At 39.8% G+C, this 18,775-nt stretch overlaps 1 protein-coding gene across 2 annotated transcripts in view; it reads left to right on the forward strand.

Annotated features, from left to right (window-relative positions):
• The window catches only part of sky (GTPase-activating protein skywalker), a 183,062-nt gene that overhangs the window by 74,846 nt on the left and 89,441 nt on the right, over positions 1-18,775 (forward strand). The window contains exon 1 of one of the 2 annotated variants that reach the window (XM_065225030.1): positions 10,195-10,446. The exons of the other annotated variant lie outside the window; for it this stretch is intronic. The gene's annotated coding sequence lies outside the window, so the exon portion shown is untranslated. Of the gene's footprint in view, positions 1-10,194; positions 10,447-18,775 lie in introns of those variants that run through there. 2 annotated transcript variants of the gene reach the window in all.

Genomic DNA, 18,775 nt, shown 5'->3' on the forward strand with positions numbered 1-18,775 from the left:
ATGAAAACTGATCGAAAGTGGTTCTGTTGATGTTGACGGGGATCTGCTCGAAGAGAAGACAGAATGACTTTCAATTGAAAGTGATGGTTTACAGCTTCATCGTCACTTGATGATTTTCGATTGAAAGTGACTTTGTGAGGCCCTGGTGGACACCATGACTAATACCGTGGGTTTGGTTATAAACTTTCTATTTAATCTTTCGCCTTAAACGTTCATATCGTACATTATCTAAAACAACAAACATTTATTTGATGCGCCTTCTCTTAGGTCACTTTTTAGTTACTATCATTACAATTATAAGTAACTAATTGGTCACTTATTTATTCAACATGGTCACTAAAATCACTTTTTCTGACAGCAGTGATCGCTACCAGCCCTGTGGAGAAAATCACTTTTAATGGGTTTTCAATAAAAAAGCAACATTCATACCATGCAGTATTTCACATCTTATGCATGTCTCTGCAATGAATGTTGAATGTTTCGAAGAAAACAGACTTAAACAGTGCTATTTCTATTGATGTTGGCGTAGGATGTGGTGGGAAATGGTACTAATGAGGCAAACATTTTCAACATAATCAATAATAACTCCTCTATTTAGCGATCTAGTGTTCTATAATATTCATCAAATGTATGTGTATTGATTTCAGAGTTGGTTGGAAATGCTATCTAACATGAAGCTATAGTGTGATAATTTATTAGCTAGAGAATGGTCTGAAGAGGGTATGTAGATAGTTCCGTTAGAGTACGACAGTATGAAACTTGAATAGAAGTTGAAAATGAGCGAAGGGTTATTAATGCGACAGTATTAGCCAAACGCATACTTCTTTACCTAACTCGTACGATGTACGAGGAGATTTGAAGTATGTCTTCAAATCTACATACTTCAAATCTCCTCGGATATCGTACGAGTTAGGTAAAGAAGTGTGCGTTTGACTTGTACTGTTGCATTAATGGCCCTTCGCTCATTTTCAACTTCTATTCAATTTCCGTAATGCCGTACTCTAGCGGAACTATCTACCTACCCTCTTCAGACCATTCTCTAGCTAATAAATTATCACACTAAAGCTTCATGTTAAATAACATTTCCAACCAACTCTGAAAATCGTAAACTTCACGTATGAAGTAACATAAAAAATTCTTGAATATATATTGATGTTTTGAAGAAAATTTCAAACCAGTAGAAGTTTATAAAAAAATAATTATAAAGTAAAAACTTTTATTAGGGGATTTTCCACGAAAAACATTCCATATTTCAATGAGATAAAGAAATAGACACCTAGCGTCTTCAGAAAAGTTTATTGTTTTGATATTTTCTATAACTTTGGGAAGATGCATAAATTACGTAGCATTTGAGGGGGGAGGTGGGGGTTTCAGAATTTGTGACCGGCCATGTATTGGATATAGCCAAATACGCTACGAGGGGGGAAGGAGGGGTCTAAAATTGATCAAAAATATGCTACGTCATTTATGGATGCTCCCTTTCCTGAAGACACCGATTATAAATATGTTTTTTTTATATTACTTTTGGATCTTACTTTTAGGGGGATTAATCATTGATCTGTCAATGTAAAAAGAAGGAGCTTTATTTATCCAGAATCTTTCCCAAACACACCTTACTTACCTTACCCATCAGGCTAAGGCCTTGTTGTCCTCTGCTGTCCGAAGAAGTCGTCTCCACTCTACTCGATCCATGGCCACACTTCACCAACCTCGTAGTCTGCGAAGGGTCCGCTGGTCACTTTATACTTGGTCGATCCACCTTGCCCGCTGCGCGCCTCTTCTTCTTGTTCCTGTTGGGTCACTTTCGATATCCATTTTCACTGGGTCGTCGTGCGGCATTCTTACGACGTGTCCCACCGTAGTCGCCCAAGTTGTGCAATGTGGACGTTGGATGGTCCCAGAAGTTGGTGCAATTCGTGGTTCATTCGCCTCCTCCACGTTCCGTCATCCATCTGCACTCCACCGTAGATGGTACGCAACACTTTCCGTTCGAAAACACCAAGGTCGTTGGTCCTCCACGAGCATATTCCAGGTCTCATGGCCGTAGAGGACCACCGGTCTAATCAGCGGCTTGTAGATAGTCAACTTCGTGCGGCGGCGAATTTTATTCGACCGGAGCGTCTCCGGTGTCCAAAGTAGGCACGATTCTCTGCCAAACTGCGTCTTTGAATTTCTCTGCTGGTATCATTTTCGGCTGTCACCAGTGAGCCCAAATACAGGTACTCGTCAACCACCTCGATTTCGTCAGCATCAATCTGAACTCGGGGTGGGAGGCTAACAACCTCTCATGTATTTCGTCTTCGATGCGTTGATCGCAAGTCCAATCCACCTAGCTTCAGCCTTCAGTCTGATGTACGTTTCCGCCATCGTCTCAAAGTTCCGTGCCATGATGTCGATGTCATCGGAGAAGCCAAGAAGCTGGATGGACTTCCTGAAGATCGTGCCACCCGTGTCTATCCCAGCTGTTCTTATCACACTTTCTAACGCGATGTTGAATAGTAGACACGAAAGCCCATCACCTTGCCATAACCTCCTTTGAGATTCAAAGGGACTCGAGAGTGTCCCCGATACTCGAACAACGCACATCACTCGATCCATCGTCGCCTTGTCCAATCGCGTCAGTTTATCCGAAAATCCGTACTCGTGCATGGTCTGCCATAGCTGATCTCGATCGATTGTGTTGTATGCGGATTTGAAATCGATGAACAAATGATGTATGGGCACAATACTGAATCGCGAAAATTTGGTCCGTGGTAACGCGGGCCCCCATGAATCCCGCCTGATATTGCCCCACGAACTCTCTTGCAAATGGTGACAGGCGGCGGCATAGAATTTGGGAGAGTAGGCGGCGCTCAGTAGTGTGATCGCGTGGTAGTTGCAAAAATCCAACTTGTCGCCCTTTTTGTACATTGGGCATATGTACTACACATTTCATCCACTCCTCCGGTAATATCTCCTCCTCCTAAATCTTGGCAATCACCCAGTGCAGCGCTCTAGCCAGTGCTTCACCACCGTATTTTAATACCTCACTGGGTAGTTGATCCACACCAGTTGCTTTATTGTTCTTCAGCCGACCGATCTCCTCCTCAACATCTCCAAGGTCTGTTGCCGTGCCAGCTTCGTTTTCTGCTGCATCACCGTTGAGGTGTTCATCCTAGTAGTGCTTGTACCTCTCAATAACCTCACAGTCATTCGTGAGAAGGTTACCGTCCAAGTCCTTGAACAAATCGGCTTACGGCACGTAGCCTTTGCGCGAACTATTTAGCTTCTCATAGCACTTCCGTGTATCGTTTACGCGGTACAGATTTTCCATCGCCTCGCGTTCCTGGTCTTCCTGTAGACGCTTCTTCATTCGCAAAACCGAGTTTTGTCTGCTGCACGCTTGTCTGTATCGCTACACATTCAATCTCGTGCGGTGTTGCAGCATTTTCGCCCGTGCTGCATTCTTCTCATCTACTAACAGTTTGCATTCGCCGTCAAACCAGTCATTTTTTCGGTTCGGGATCGCAGTACCTAGTGCCGCTGCAGCAGTACTACCTATGGCGGAACAGATGTCTCTTCAGCCATCTCAAAGAGCAGCTGCGCCATAATTGCTCAATGTTGGGTCACGGCGTTCGACTTCGGCGGGTGTTGTGCACCGTCGAGAGTTTTGAGCGCATGCATACTGCAACTAAGTAGTGGTCCGAATCTATGTTCGCACTGCGGTACCTACGTACGGACGTTGATAATGTCGGAGAAGATTTTCCCGCCGATTATGACGTGATCGATTTGGTTTTCTGTGTGTTGGTCAGGTGATCTCCTGGAGGCTTTATGAATATCCTTGCGGGGGAAAAAGGTACTTCGGACTACCATACCCCGAGAGGCTGCAAAGTTCACGCATCGTTGGCCATTGTCGTTCGATACGGCATGTAGGCTGTTTGGCCCGATTGCCGGTCTGTACATTGCCTCCCGCCCTACCTGAGCGTTCATTGACCTCCCGTTGCAAACAGCCGCCGTCCACCTGCTCCAGCTGCGCATAGAACACTTCTTTCTCGTCGTCGAGTCTCCCTTCGTGTGGGCAGTGCACGTTGTTGATGCTGTAGCTGAAGAACCGGCCCTTTATCCTCAACTTGCACATCCTCGCGTTGATTGGTTGCCAACCAATCACGCGTTTGTGCATTTTACCCAGTACTACAAAGCCGGTTCCCACACGTGGTGCCTCTGTTCTGGTAGAAAGTAGTCCGCTTTTCCATACCTTGTGTCCCGTCCAGCAAAGTTGCGTTGTTGAAATTCGTCATAGATTAACCTATCGCAGCCCGGGAAGCCGAGCGATTTGCAGTTCCATGTTCCGAGTTTTCAATCGTAGTCCTTATTTCGTCGCGTAGGGCTGCGCCGATTGGTCCGATCCGTATTTCTTTCTTCGATATTTGCATCTTTACATTTCCAAACTAGTCTTAAATGCATGATTCACGCACTGACTGGGATTAAACACAGGCCCTTTGGAGTCAGAGACAGGCATGCTTACCAGTCCACCACCGCGGTAAAACACATTTGCATGTTTTTTTGGGGGTTGACCCCAAACTTATGAGCATACCTAACCAAATTTCGTTTAAAGATATGTACTATAATTATAAAGCATTGCCAAGTTATCTCCTGCTAATGTTCTTATATATGTTTTACTTTCATTCCAGGTATGTATCTATTATAGTATAATGTTTGGATGTCTCTAACTGAATGTTTGCAGATGGATAATAGTGATTAAACAGGTAAATTATGTAATTTATGAGCTTGAACTCGAGCCATGAACTTGTCTTTCTGTTAAAAATCTAGCTCTTCTGCTTCTTCTTGACTTGGGGGCTGTTCATGAACTACACGGATTGTGAACAGCGCCTTATAGCATTCCTACTGGTACATGTGCCTGATTTCAGAATTATTCGTTTACTCAAATTTGCATAAATCTAGGTCACTCATAAACTGAGTAATTGTTTACTCAAATATGAGTAAATGTCACCCATGTGTGAGTAAGTGTCACTCAAATGTGAGTGACATTTACTTATATGTGTGTTAAGTTTTACCCAGTGTATGGATGACCTATGTTTTAGTGAATATAAGTAAACGTAACTCAAATCCCGAGCAGAGTCTGAGATCAAATTGAAATCTAAATTTGATGCTGTGATTTCGCTGATAATGATTACTCAGGTTGCTGTCGTTTTTGTCGTTTTAACGGTTAAAATATCACAATTGAAAGAAAACAAATCTTCCTGTGACATCACATTGAAAACTATTTCTGCTATCAGTGAGAGCAAACTGAAAACTAAATTTGATATCAATTTTTCCTGTTGATAACAAAACAAGTATTCAATTTGTTGTTATGCTAAGGCAATGAAAACAAACCCGCAACAACATATTTGTGACGAGCAAATTTACAGTAAAATGAAAACAAAATTAGTTATCAAATTTGTTAATTGCGTAAACTGAAATCAAATTATGATTTCAGTTTGATGTTGATATCAAAACTTGATTTCAATTTGCTGTCATTTTGATGCTGGACTTTGCTCGGGATATGAGTCAGACTCAACGGTCGGTTTATATCGTGAAACCCTTCTTCTTCCTTTTCTTCTTATTCTTCTTATTCGCATTTCAAGCTTATTGCATATCGCATATTAGCTTATTGCGTGCTCTCAACTTAGTGTTCTAGATGCACTTCCACAGTTATTAATTGAGAGCTTTCGATGCCTGTACCATTTTTGCATTAGTATAATTGTGTGGCAAGTACAATCATACTCTATGCCCAGGGAAATCGAGAAATTTTCCAACCCGAAAAATTCCTAGACCGAACCGGGAATCGAACCCAGCCACCTCCAGCATGGTCTTGCTTTGTAGCTGTGCCTTTACCGACTGAGCTAAGGGAGACCTCAGTAACCAGTGTAACCTTATGCCCACGAACATCAAGAACATTTCTAACCCAATTGGATTAGATTTATTTATTAAAGATGTCTAATACAAAAAAAAGTTGACCTAACCCAACCCGCCTCCTCCTGCATGATCTATTTTCATAACCAGTCGCTTTATCCATGCGACTGGTGCTAATCTCAGGGTGTCCATCCAACCGGGAAAACCGGGAATTCGGATTTACCGGGAAAAAACAGGGAGAAATGCGGGAAAATCCAAATTGCACCGGGAAAGATCATAAAAAATCGTCCCAAGTAACAATGTTGGTCAAGATTTCGTATTGAAGAATCATTTAAAACTTTTTAAAACAATCACTGTTACTTGGAATCAATCAATTTTAAATCACATATACCGCTATATTCTCATGTTTACACATATGTTCATAACTTTAATATTATGTCTTTCACTGTGGTAAAGTATTAAAAAAATCCACAAATTTATTGCACATTTTGCTCTCACTCGCAATATGTTCGTGCACGGGGCAATTAGTGATTTTGCCGTTATTCCTACCCCTATAGCATTCATGTTTTTTTGGAATTTCGTTTGGTTGCAGTCACGCCAAACGAAATAAAAAAAATAAAGATCTGAACTCCAGGCATTTTGAAAAACCTAATAAACAAAATTAATGGTATTAAGGAGTTTCACGAAGGTTTAACCATTCTATCATTTAGTCGAATCATCGTATACCTTAGTGAATCTGCAGCACTTCAAGATCAGATATCCGGCAAGGTGTCGACTACCTGTAAACCTGGAATTTCAGGGAATTCCATTTCAATCCTGGAAAATCAGGAAATCACAGGGAATTTCTTCAGAAATCAGGGAAATATTTCTTAATCCTCTTTGAATAGTATTACATATCTCGCTAGTCTCATACAATTTGATTACTCGGTATAGTTTTAGGATGTTTGTAAATTAATAAAATCCATAAAATCGTAAGCTTGTGGGTGCTCAAATGAATTATTTTAATTGGTTAAATAAGGAACATAGTCTTCTCCAGCTGCATATGTATAGTATCAAAATTACAGATGCATTACTGTAAGAACTATGATTTTACACGCTTATGTTCGTGACATTCTGCTTGGTGAACTTAATTTTGGTGATTTTGGGCCGTCCCTGAGTTGAAGTGGTATTCAGAGAATCGGTAAAAATCTATTTACATCTTTGAGTAGACCTATACATTGTAGGTTGTGACAAAATTCATGCTCCAAGTGGATTAGCGCGATTCTGGGTGGCGCTGTTTAGTTCGATTCAACAAAAATTAAACCTCAGAAGGGGGGCGACCCTGGTGTAGTGGTTAGAATCCATACCTCTCACGTCAAAGTCACGAGTTCAAATCTCACCCCCAGACAAGTCACGAATGCTCCAAGAGCGTTAAAGTGACTATAATTAAAAAAAAAAAAAAAAAAAAACTCAGAAAATTGTTTGGAGCGTCTTTTTGTAAATGTAAGAATGGAAAAAAGATAAGAGATATATTTCTGAATACTTGTAGTTCTAGTTCCTCATTGTGTGCTTAAGAGCCGGATAAATTCAGACATTAAGCTATCCAATGAAATTTTTGAATTATGATCCTGCTTGGAAGGACGGATTTTTGATTGCTTGAAGTAGCAGATTATGATTAAATATTGAACTCAGGTCACATTGACCAAAAGTTATAATTTTGTGAAAGCACAACTTTGAATATAAAATGTTCGATTTTGTTGATGGGAAGAAAGTAGGGGCAATCCCAAGTAATTAACAAGCGTGGTTAATAATAATTCGACTAATAATTTGCCGAAAATTTTTATTAGTCGTATGAGGATTCTATAAACCATGATTTAGACATGCTTTAAAACCTCAAAAAAAAATTTTGCAATGGTACTGTTACATCCCAGCCCATGTGCAATATGTGCTTGTGAACGATTTCCCACCGGAGGTATCCCGCTGCGATTAAGTGTTTGGTTAAACCTGTTATCCATAACAAATGTGAAATGGAGATGAGATGGGCATTGAATTGTGCACGGGGATTATATTTTATAACGAGGGATTAAAGACAAGTGTTTCATATCCGGAGAAATATTCCTAACGGAAAGTCCAGAAACAGTCAAAAAATAACTAATAAGGGGGAGTAAATTGACATGTCAAGGAGAGGAAATGGAGTAAATTGACGAAATAAGGGGATCATGAACTTGTTGAACGCATTCTGGCGATCAATTAATTTATTGTAGATTGAAAAATAGCAAGCTGGTTGATTTGGAAATGATTGCAGTTTCGTTCACACATCATCATCAATCAAAATAACGCCCCGGTTACTGCTTTTATTTTTACCTGACTCATAACATGCCTTGTATCTGTGAATTTAGAAAAATGCAACTGATTTTCTATACCCGTTTTTTTCTGAAAAAAAACTAGAAAATCAGGGAATAGCAAAGAATTTAGTTTTCTTCGTTGAGTCCGGAATGATTTGTATAATCCAATAATGTTATTTTTAAACACAATTAATAATTTTAAATGATGTTATGAGTCTCCGTGAAGCATAAATGGACATCGATCAAGATTTCGATTAACCTGTAAAATATCGCCAGGATAATTTGGAGAATGATAAATATTTTGGTAACACATCTTTGTATTGCTGAAAATGTTATAAAATTACTTTTTATACTGCTTTTCTCCTGCTCAGATCTTGCTTTTTCCGACATACCAAAAACAAGATTTGGGATCTTTTTTGCAGTGAAACTCTTTGATTTTATACGAATTCATGATTCCATGAGACTTTGGAGATCTAGATCATCAACATACAAATCTCATCTCATATTTTTTCTTCAAAGTAGACGTATTGTAGAGCAATTCTGCTGAAAAAATATATGTTTATCTCTAAACGGTTATTTTTGGACGCCTTTTTTGTTTAAGGCAGGAGTGATGTTTGAGTTGGGTTTATTATTAAATAACCGGGAAAAAACCTAGAATTAAAAAAATGGATTTGAATGGACACCCTGTAATCTTGTCTTGAAGTCTCAATTCTATCAAAACTTAATTTATGCTGATTCAATCTGTTCTGGATCGGACTTACGAGTGGACTGTAGGGCTCTATCCGTCCAGACCTCACTGTGTACTTGAGGTCACCGACCTCCACTTGACCTTCTTCAAATCTCGGTCACTGGAATCACTGGGTTTATTCCGCAACCGTATGAAGGGTAAACCTAACACCGGACTTGTTCGTTGTGTGGTAAGATTGAAACTAATTTATTATCTCTTATCGGACCTAGCTATCCTGTAGATCGCGTACGGTCGGGTGGGTGAGAAGAGTGAGCAATGAGAGAACCTCATCTAAACTGTTCTACTGCGATCGTGACATGGGGTACTCTATCGATTTACGTAAACACAATCATAATTACGTATGTTATCATTTACTTATTAAATGAAGTTAGCTCCCTTTACTCAGCCGATAAAGGCGCAGTTACAACGCAAGACCATGGTGGCTGGGTTCGAATCCCGGTTCGGTCTAGGATTTTTTCGGATTGTAAATTTGTATTGTGTGATTGTACTTGCCACACAATTCTACGAATGTAAAAATGGTACAAGCATCGTCGAAAGCTCTCAATCAATAACTGTGGAAGTGCACGTAGAACACTAAGTTGAGTGCACGCAATAAGCGAATATAGGATAAGCAATAAGCTTGAAATGCGAAGAAGAAGAAGGAAAAGAAGTGAGCCGAATATTGTTCACGAGATGCATAAAACACCCAAATCCACCACGTGACAACGTATCTTTAACACATGCATCCCACGAAGATTTATTCTACTATGTTTTTAAAACATACACAGAGCTATCAATGGACGGCCTCGTTCACATGAGTATTTATATGATCGTCATCAACGAATAGCGCGCTTTGTTGATGTTGGATTGTACTGGTGCGAAATTAAACCACAATTGCCGGCGCAGCACCAGTCAAGCCATTATCAACAATTCAACTTGATAATCAGTGCCTCAATGAGTGGTATCTATATGTGTGAGATAGAGAGAGAGAAAGAGCTGTGTTTATGGATTTGATTGCACTGTGTTGTATTTTGTATTGTCAGTGGAGGTGACAACGCAGTGTATCTGTCAAAGAATGTAAGAAAGCTTGCTTACCGTGGATCTCATTGTCATCATCGTTCCCTTTTACTGTGACTTTCGAAAAGTGCGCTTTTATTATTAGAACCTACCACGACGACAGCAATCATCTTCGGAATGGGTCGTTAATCGAGTGGTTGATGTTTTCCGATTGTCCCGCGCTCGTCCGTCCATCCATCAGTTCAGCGTCGGAGAACGTCGCGATAAGGTGGCATTGGTGTGGTTGCAGTTAATTTTAAAAGTGATGTAAAGCACTCCCCTCTGTGGTACATACCGGAACTCCGGACTGTCGGATCAAACAGGGTTGCTCTGTTTTAGACGAAAGTGATTTATTTACGAAAACAACCAACACTTGTCGGTGTGATAACCCAGAAATCAATCCAAACAAATGTGTGTAAATCAACGTCGAATAGTGCTGTGAACCATGTAGGAAAACATGCTGTAAAAATACTGATTATGTAAACACCACCGACTCACTTAGAACCACCCAACCTCTCAGGGCAGCCAGCCAGCATCCCTCGTCAGCAGCGCCAACGTGAACTTTGGTTGACTGGCGAATTTCGCTGCTAGTTTGTTTTTGCTGACTGAATTCGTGGTTGAGATTTTTCTTTTTCGGGGTCGTCGTTAGTACTTACACTATGTGCCAGCCAACCACCGACCGCTGTGAGACCGTGGTAGTTGAATGATCTTTCGTCCAACCCCGTTGAACGCGCGCACCGGATTCTGATGATAGTGTGGTCGGTGTCGTAGATAGATCGCTTAATGCACGCGGTGGTGTATAAATAGTAATTTCGTGCTATTTGTTAGCTTAGATTGGCGTGATCAGCACGGTCGGCTTTCGGTTGAGGCTTTAGATATCGAGTGGAAACGCTGGGAAAGGGAGCACCCCAATAACGTGCGAAAAGACGGAATCCGGAATCGTGTGTGTTGGTGGGGTGTTGTATCGGTTGATGATGTGCGGTCACGTGATTGTAGATTTTGTATTGAGAATCGATAGGTGGTGAAATTTATCACGTATTCACGATGTTGCAGGATGGTAACAATGTTGTGATATATATCGATGCCGTGAAAATATACTCATTAGCACAGATTGAATGTTTTGATCGGAAGTATTCAAAAGGATTTAAGATTGTACATTTTTTAGATCAACCCTTTTCAAGAATTTTGATTTACCGCATCCGATTGTCATATCAAAAATCAAGTTACATTTAAGAATCGAAAACAGCATACCATTTCACTGATAAGGGGTTGCCTATCGTCAACCGATATGAATGTTAATGAACCAATTAAGACAGTCCGTTTATGGTTTTGCCAGACAGTTTAAGCCAAACAAACTTTACGAATGCTTCTAACGAATAATTCGATTGACCACGAAGGCGTATCATTTAATTAACCTGAGGATTAAGTCATCATATTTTGCATGTATTGCTAATCTACTATCTTTTTCTTGACAAACCCACCAGTGGTCACCACTCACTAGTAATGCGTCCCTTGCATGCTCGCCGCTTCGGTGCCATTGGCAAATCTGACGTAATCAGCCGTTGACATCTGATAGTCTCTGCATTTAGATATTGTTTTGATTAGAATCCGCTTCGAGTCAGATACAACCACGTATCTCGTGCGTAGTCGCCGACCAGCAAGATGATAATTACCGTCCAAGTGGAAGACGATGAAAACGGCTGTCCGTCTATTCTGTCACAACAATTTGGTTCGTTTTCACAAAGCAGACGACCAGTACGAATTGTTGTCGGTAATTAGCCTCGGTTGTTGTAGTCTGATGAAATGTCGTCACTGGAGACAAACAATAAATCCCACCCTGCTCGGGATGAAACGGTCTCATCCTAATAAGGTTGCTTTATTGTGGACTATGTCCACTGGGAAATGAGCTTTCGCTGCGAGGCATGTACATAAGATTGATGCACCTCGTCTTATCAGATTGTTTGAGGCCCTGTCCTATAAATATATGAACTAGATTGGAGTTGGTTGGCAAACCGGTAATGACTTGTACTTTTTTTTTTCCTTTATTTGAAACTTGTGTAGACTTCCTGAGTTTCATTCCAAGTTAATTGAATGTTTATCACAATGACTAACGTCCTAATCGATCATTGTTCTAATGCAGACCAGTCAATTCACCCCAACCGCTGAACTATCGCTACATTATCGCAGTATCCCAAAATCAACAAACTCTAATCACGCAAATATCGGCAGACCACGTCAGATGCCAATCTAATTTTACTTTCCTCGACTGATCATGATCGGAATGCATGCGTGTCAGTTAGCGCTTACGCAGTCGAGCATCGGTTTGTGCACGTCTCGTGAACTAAGTTAATCACACTACTGGTAAAGGCCAATCGGTTTTAGCAAGAATTCAGGCCAATCTATGTGATAACCGATTGTGCCGCCACCCGTCAATATCTTCGAGTGTTGGGTAATTTGAGATGAGTTGAACAGCACCTTGGCAGGAAAAACAAACGTCATCGCGAGCAAACAACACGAAACATTTGGCAGTCGGTCTCGAGTTATTCGCTCCGTTTATTTATAAACAACCGAAGGCATCGATTCGTCCCACTCAATTGGAAAATGTAAGATTTGCCTACAGTTTTGTATAGAAAATATGCGCTATCTGCAGATTCTATAATGCAGCCTCCGGAAGGCTTTTCTGTAAATATCTGATTGTTCGTATAACTGTTACATTTTTCATATATTTGCCTGTTTGACTTGGGTGCAAGTTCTTCTGCGGTGCGCACCACGACGTACATATGTACACTATATACGTATAGTGTTAACATGGGCACTTGGTGCCTGGCGCGAATTTGTTAAAGTAAACATTTATCGAAGATCACGAGAATTTTTCCTTACGTATCCGCCATATCCACTAATCGGAACTTTCAACATCGATGATATCAATGCGAAGTGCAAATATTTCCCGTGAGCTCGCTGGACCTTCCGGTATTGGACACGGATCATTGCAATTTCTCGTCCCATCTGATTTTCTAGGAAAACTCAATCCATTATGTCAATTGCAGCGATGGATCATGGCTATTTTTGGCTTTTATTGGGATTCCCACCTGATTCGTTTTCCCAATTCGAATCGATTTGGTGACACAGTGATTTATTGCTTGTGGGGTAGTCCGGCGGATAGATGCTTTCACGAGCCGTTTCAATCTGCTATTGTTGTGGGTATTCTGCGCAGTGCCGTTCAGTGAATAATGGCTGTCGGTAATGGGAGCGAAAAGCCTCCTCGTTGCTTTGCTGCTCGGTGCAGTTATTCTCCGAAGGGATATGCACTAGCTCTGGTGGCAGCAGTAAATCGCCCAGAGGTATTGCAAAATACAAAAGCTTAGATTTCTATGCGGGTCGTATTTGACGATTCAGTAGAACGTTCAGATTTTAAAGCAGGGCGGCTAGCGAACTGGGAAAACCGTGAAAACCGGTAAATAACCGGGAATTTGACGGGAGATCCGGGGAAAATAAATAAACCTTAACATATTCCAACAAAAATTAAAAGTTAAATGACAGCTTGAATTTAATCAAGCAAGCATATGTTTCTTCATCTCAAAAATAATTTATTCAGTTCTTAATTATCTTAAACCTTTGAATTTAATTGACCTTTCGCAAAATTTGTCTCAGAAATCCGTTGAAATTCTCCTCAGAATTCCTTGGAATTCTATGCTGAATTTTCGTGAAACTTTCTTTAGAATTTAATAAAAAAAAACACGATTCTTTCGACATTTTTCTCTTTTTCTGCTTAAAGTTGTCTTGTGAATCTTCCTCAGCATTCCTTTGAAATTATTACCAGATAACCCTTTAAATTCTGTTTATATTACTTTTTAAATTCTCCTTAAAATACACCTGCTGCTCTCTCCACAATCCGCAATTCTCTTAAGAATAACCTAGGAATTCTCCTAGAAGTTCTCTCCACAACTCCCTTATAACTCTTCTTCGTCAGAACTTAATCATATAATTAATTTAGTGTCAGAGCTCCGTTTAATGTTTCTTGCAGTTATTCTCAGAATTTTGAATTTTCAAAATTCTATTAAAAATTCTTCTTATTGGAACCCCGAAAATTTTTCCAAGACCACACAATTTTCCAGCGACTGTATTTTTCCAAATCTGGATCTTGAAAATTTTTCTGAATCAGGGATCTAGACAATTTTTCAAAAATCCACATAAAGAGGACTCGAGTCTAATAAAAAAAAATATTCAAATTGATTCTAAGTACCTCGAAAATAGCTATATTGCAATCATTATATTTAATAAATTTAAACATATGTGACTTGTGACCCGGAATCTTGCATTTTTTTTATTTCAAAATCGAGATTTGAAATCCTAGATGCATTCAAACTTTTCTATATCCGTTGTAGAATTTTCTTGGATCCAAAATAATAAGATTTTTTCTTAGACTACGGTCTAGCAAAGTTATCTAGGTCCTAGAGTTATGAAAATCAAATTTATGTGTGAGGTGTTGCTGAAGTTTCTTTGTCTTAGATCTTTAAAACTGGTTGTCTTAACATTGTAAAAGCATATCGGACTTACTTTGAACAATTTTTTATGTGCCTCGTTCTAATTACCGATTCGTGATCTGAATCTAGTTCAAAAAATGAGTGCCAAGTGAGGAAATGGAGAATAGGGCGTTTTGGTAAAACAGGCTTTGAAAACCAATATCTCTAAAGTGTCTGAAGATATGGATTTGTTTTTTTTTCTAATTATAGTAGCAGTATTACATAGGGGAAATGGATGTAATTTCGGCCTAAATGCCCCTAATTTGGGCCCATACATAAATTCAGCAATCGACTAAATTTGCAATAGCGACCAAAAATATCCATTAGTACCGTCCCAATGACGCGTTCATCTAGGTAAAGTTGATAAATAGCAGATTTTTAGCGATGGGCCCAATCTTAGATCCATAGGCCAACATTAAAGCCATTTCCCCTATCATTTGACAATAATTTCGCAAAAATCGGTTGAACTGTCATGTAGCCATTGCATAACATTTTAAAAAGAGTGTGGTTCATCAGAGTAACCATGGGTGGGAAAGAGCTAGAATTGGACCGTACTCTTACTTATTCATTTAAAACTGATTTTTCAAGAACACATTTATGGGATCCTTAAACCATTTGTTTTATTAAAAAAAAAGCATGCAACATGCTCATGATGGGATGAGTATTTGAAACTTCTCGAATTGGGTCGCAATCAACGGATAAACCATATCTTTTCGATCATTAAATGTCACAATTGGTAACTTGTTTATTGTTTTAAAGTCACTATTTGGTCTCTATTATCGTTAGTTCAGTCACTGAAGTCTCTATTATTATATAGACTAGACTCTACACGGAAAAAAGTTGCAACATTGTATTGCATTTCGGAAATATTATATTGCCTTTTTGGTAATGGATCGTTAACTTACGAGAAAAAAATGCAACAAGGTCTATGAGAAATTTTACATCAGATGTTCAAACATATTCACCGGAGAAGAAATCCAACGGGGATTGCGAAGGTGAAAAATCACAACAGGGATTCCGGCGAAAGACAACCCCAACAGAGATAGGAGATGACTTCCAAATGGGATTCCGCAGATCAGAGTCCGCCGGAGAATCCTAAAAGTGATTCATCTACAAGACAATCCCAACAAAGATTCCGCCGGGACAGTTGTCTAATAACGATTCTGCTGGAGCAAAATGCCAACAGGACTTTTTTTTTATTTGTTTTTCATCGATCTTGTTTTCCGTGCTGAGCACCTGGACCCTACCTATCGACCCATCAACTCATGAACCGGGGACTAACGGCTTTACTTCCGAAGGAAGGTGTAATCAGAGATGTTACGCCTCAGAACATCCCGGCGGTGCCGACTAGGATTGAACCCAGGCCTGCTGGGGTGAGAGGCAATCACGCTTACCACTACACCGCTGGCGCCGTTTCCAACAGGACTTCTGCTGGAGGAAAATACCAACAGGGATACCATCTTCTTCTTCTTCTTGTTCGCATTTCAAGCTTATTGCTTAGCGCATATTAGCTTATTGCGTGCTCTCAACTTAGTGTTCTAAATGCACTTCCACAGTTATTAATTGAGAGCTTTCGATGCCAATACCAATGCATGAATTTGTATATTGTGTGGCAAGCACAATGATACTCTATGCCCAGGGAAGTCGAGAAAATTTCCAACCCGAAAGATTCACTCGATCGGACCGGGAATCGAACCCGCCGCCTTCGGCTTGATAATACCGTGCCCTTACTGACTAGGCTATGAGGCCCCTCAGGGATACCACCGGAGGAGAATTCCCACAGGGATTCCTCTGAAAAACGGTGAGGCCGGAGAACAATCCTTTCAGAGGTTTCGTCAGAAGAGAATCCACAATTGGTTTCCCCGGGGGAGCATCACAACAGTGATTCCGCTAAAGGAGAATTTTAGCAGGGATTTCACTAGAAGAAAATCCCAGAAGAGATACCACCGTTGTAGAATCTCAATAGAGTAAAATCCATGTTAAAATGTCCCGCTGAAAGAAACACTGTTGGAGTCGTTCTCCAGAGGAATCACTCTTGGGATTTTCCTCTGACAGAATCCATAATAGAATTCTCCTCCAGTAGATTTCATTCGAGGTTTTTTTGTTTTGTTTAGATTTTCCTTTGGTGGATTCTTCTGCGTTGGAATATCTGTTTGTATTTTCCTCTAACGGAACCCTTGTATGGATTCTTCTCCAGCATAATCCTTGTTGGGCCTGTCCTTTGGTAGAATCCCAGTATAAGGTTTTGCCCTGGTGGAATCCGTGATGAGATTGTTGCCGGGGGTAGTTTCCATTAGGATTCTTCCATGACAAATCCCTATTATGGTTCTTCTTCGGTGATAACCCTGATAGAATTGTCCTTTATCTGATGTCCTGTTGCGATTCTCCATTATTGGAAATCCCTATAATGGTTCTTCTCCGGCGGAATGCCTGTTGGGATTGGCCTTACGTGGAATCCCTGTTTGAATTCGCTTTTGGGATTGTACTTCAGCAGAATAAACCTCGAGAGTTCTACATCGACGCGCATATTTAGGAGTATTTCATCAAAAAAGTTGAGCAATAGTCTGAACTCCGAAATGCATGAATATCATGCTTTTTTGACGTTTTTAGTACAATTATACCTCGATATAACGCAACTGTTACTTTGGACTTTCATCGTCAATATCTCGCAAATAACAATTCAATCATACAAACCAAGATTACCAATAGGGGGAGGATAGTCTCATATGTCCGATGGTGTCATTATATTGCTTGATTGAATGATCGTTTACGAGAAATTAGCGATAGAATCAAAAGTGACAGTTACGTTACATCGAGGTATACCTTTAACAATATGTCATAGCCATGACAAAATTACCATTCCAAATCCAAAATTTTTAAAAATTCACTCTAGAATTAAGAGAATTTTCGATAATTTTTTCCAAATGAATTTTAAGATGATTTTGGAATGAATTTTTGAAATAACATCGAGGAATTTCTTTGATATTCAAAGGGAGTTTTAGAAAGAGCTTTAATGGCGGTAAGCACGAACTCGGATTAACTTTTACTACCGACCCTGTTTGGATGATCTACAAAATGTTTTCGTAGAGTCGTAGAGTTAATCAACACTCTGATATCGACATCAAAGCAACCGGACAATCTTGATCGGGATTCAATCCGAAGGTAATACCGGTTTCAGCTTACCACCATAAGAGAGTTTAGACTTTAACTCCAATTCTAGTCTGAAATTTTTAATTAGCTCTCTGGAAAATTCCAAGACGATTGTAAAGAAGATTTCAGGATCCGTGAAAAATACCAAGGAAATCGGATTTTTGCGGGTACACTTTCAAAGGAATTCTGAGAATAATTATAAGGAAATTCCGCGGATAATATCAAGGGCATCACGAAAATAATTTCTTAAGAATTTTAAATAAATTGCCAAACAAAATTCAGAAGAATTAAGAGAAGAACTGCAAGATAATACTGAACAAAATTTCAAGGCCATCCTGAGGTGAATTGCTTGGGAATTCTATAGAGAATTAGAATTATGGAAGGAAGGTTCAGGGAATTTTTTATAAAAATGCTTTAAACTTCACAGAAAATCAAATGATGTTTTTTTTATTGATCTAAAGAGAATTTCTGGACTGTCATAACGAATTTATTAAAGAATGCTCAGATAGAATCAAAAACTTATTTTAGAAGAATTCTTAACTAAAAGCTGTGAAAGGAAATTATTCTAATGGAAATGCTTGATGCTCATACAAAATCCTGAAAAGAGTTTTAAGTGAATGTTCAAGATAGTTTTAAAACAGACACATTTTTAAGAATTCGATAGCAGCACCAAATTTGATAAAGGAAAAATGCTGTTTTTTTTTCCTTGATTTGTATTTTGTCGATCTTGTTTTCCGTGCTGAGCACCAATGCTACCGACGTCAGGGACCCTACCTATCGACCCGTCAACTCATGAACCGGGGACCAACGGCTTTACTTGCCTTCCGAAGGAAGGTGTGATCAGAGATGTTATGCCCCAGAACATCCTGGCGGTGCCTACTGGGATTGAACCCAGGTCTGCTGGGGTGAGAGGTAATCACGTTTACCACTTACCACCGGCGCCGCTGAAAAATGCTGCTGTCTTAGTAATGACCCATTCAATCTTGTGATGCCTTGGACTTTCGGTTATATGCTTAATTTTAATGTGATGACACCCTATTTGCCATAAATTCGTTAGCCATACAGACGAGTGCTAGATGGTCGTTAGCAAAAAAAAATCCTCT

Source organism: Ochlerotatus camptorhynchus, unplaced genomic scaffold, assembly GCF_037179485.1.
Source record: "Ochlerotatus camptorhynchus isolate MF236.1 unplaced genomic scaffold, CSIRO-AGI_Acam_v1.1 ptg000220l, whole genome shotgun sequence".
Classification (NCBI taxonomy): Eukaryota; Metazoa; Arthropoda; class Insecta; order Diptera; family Culicidae; genus Ochlerotatus; species Ochlerotatus camptorhynchus.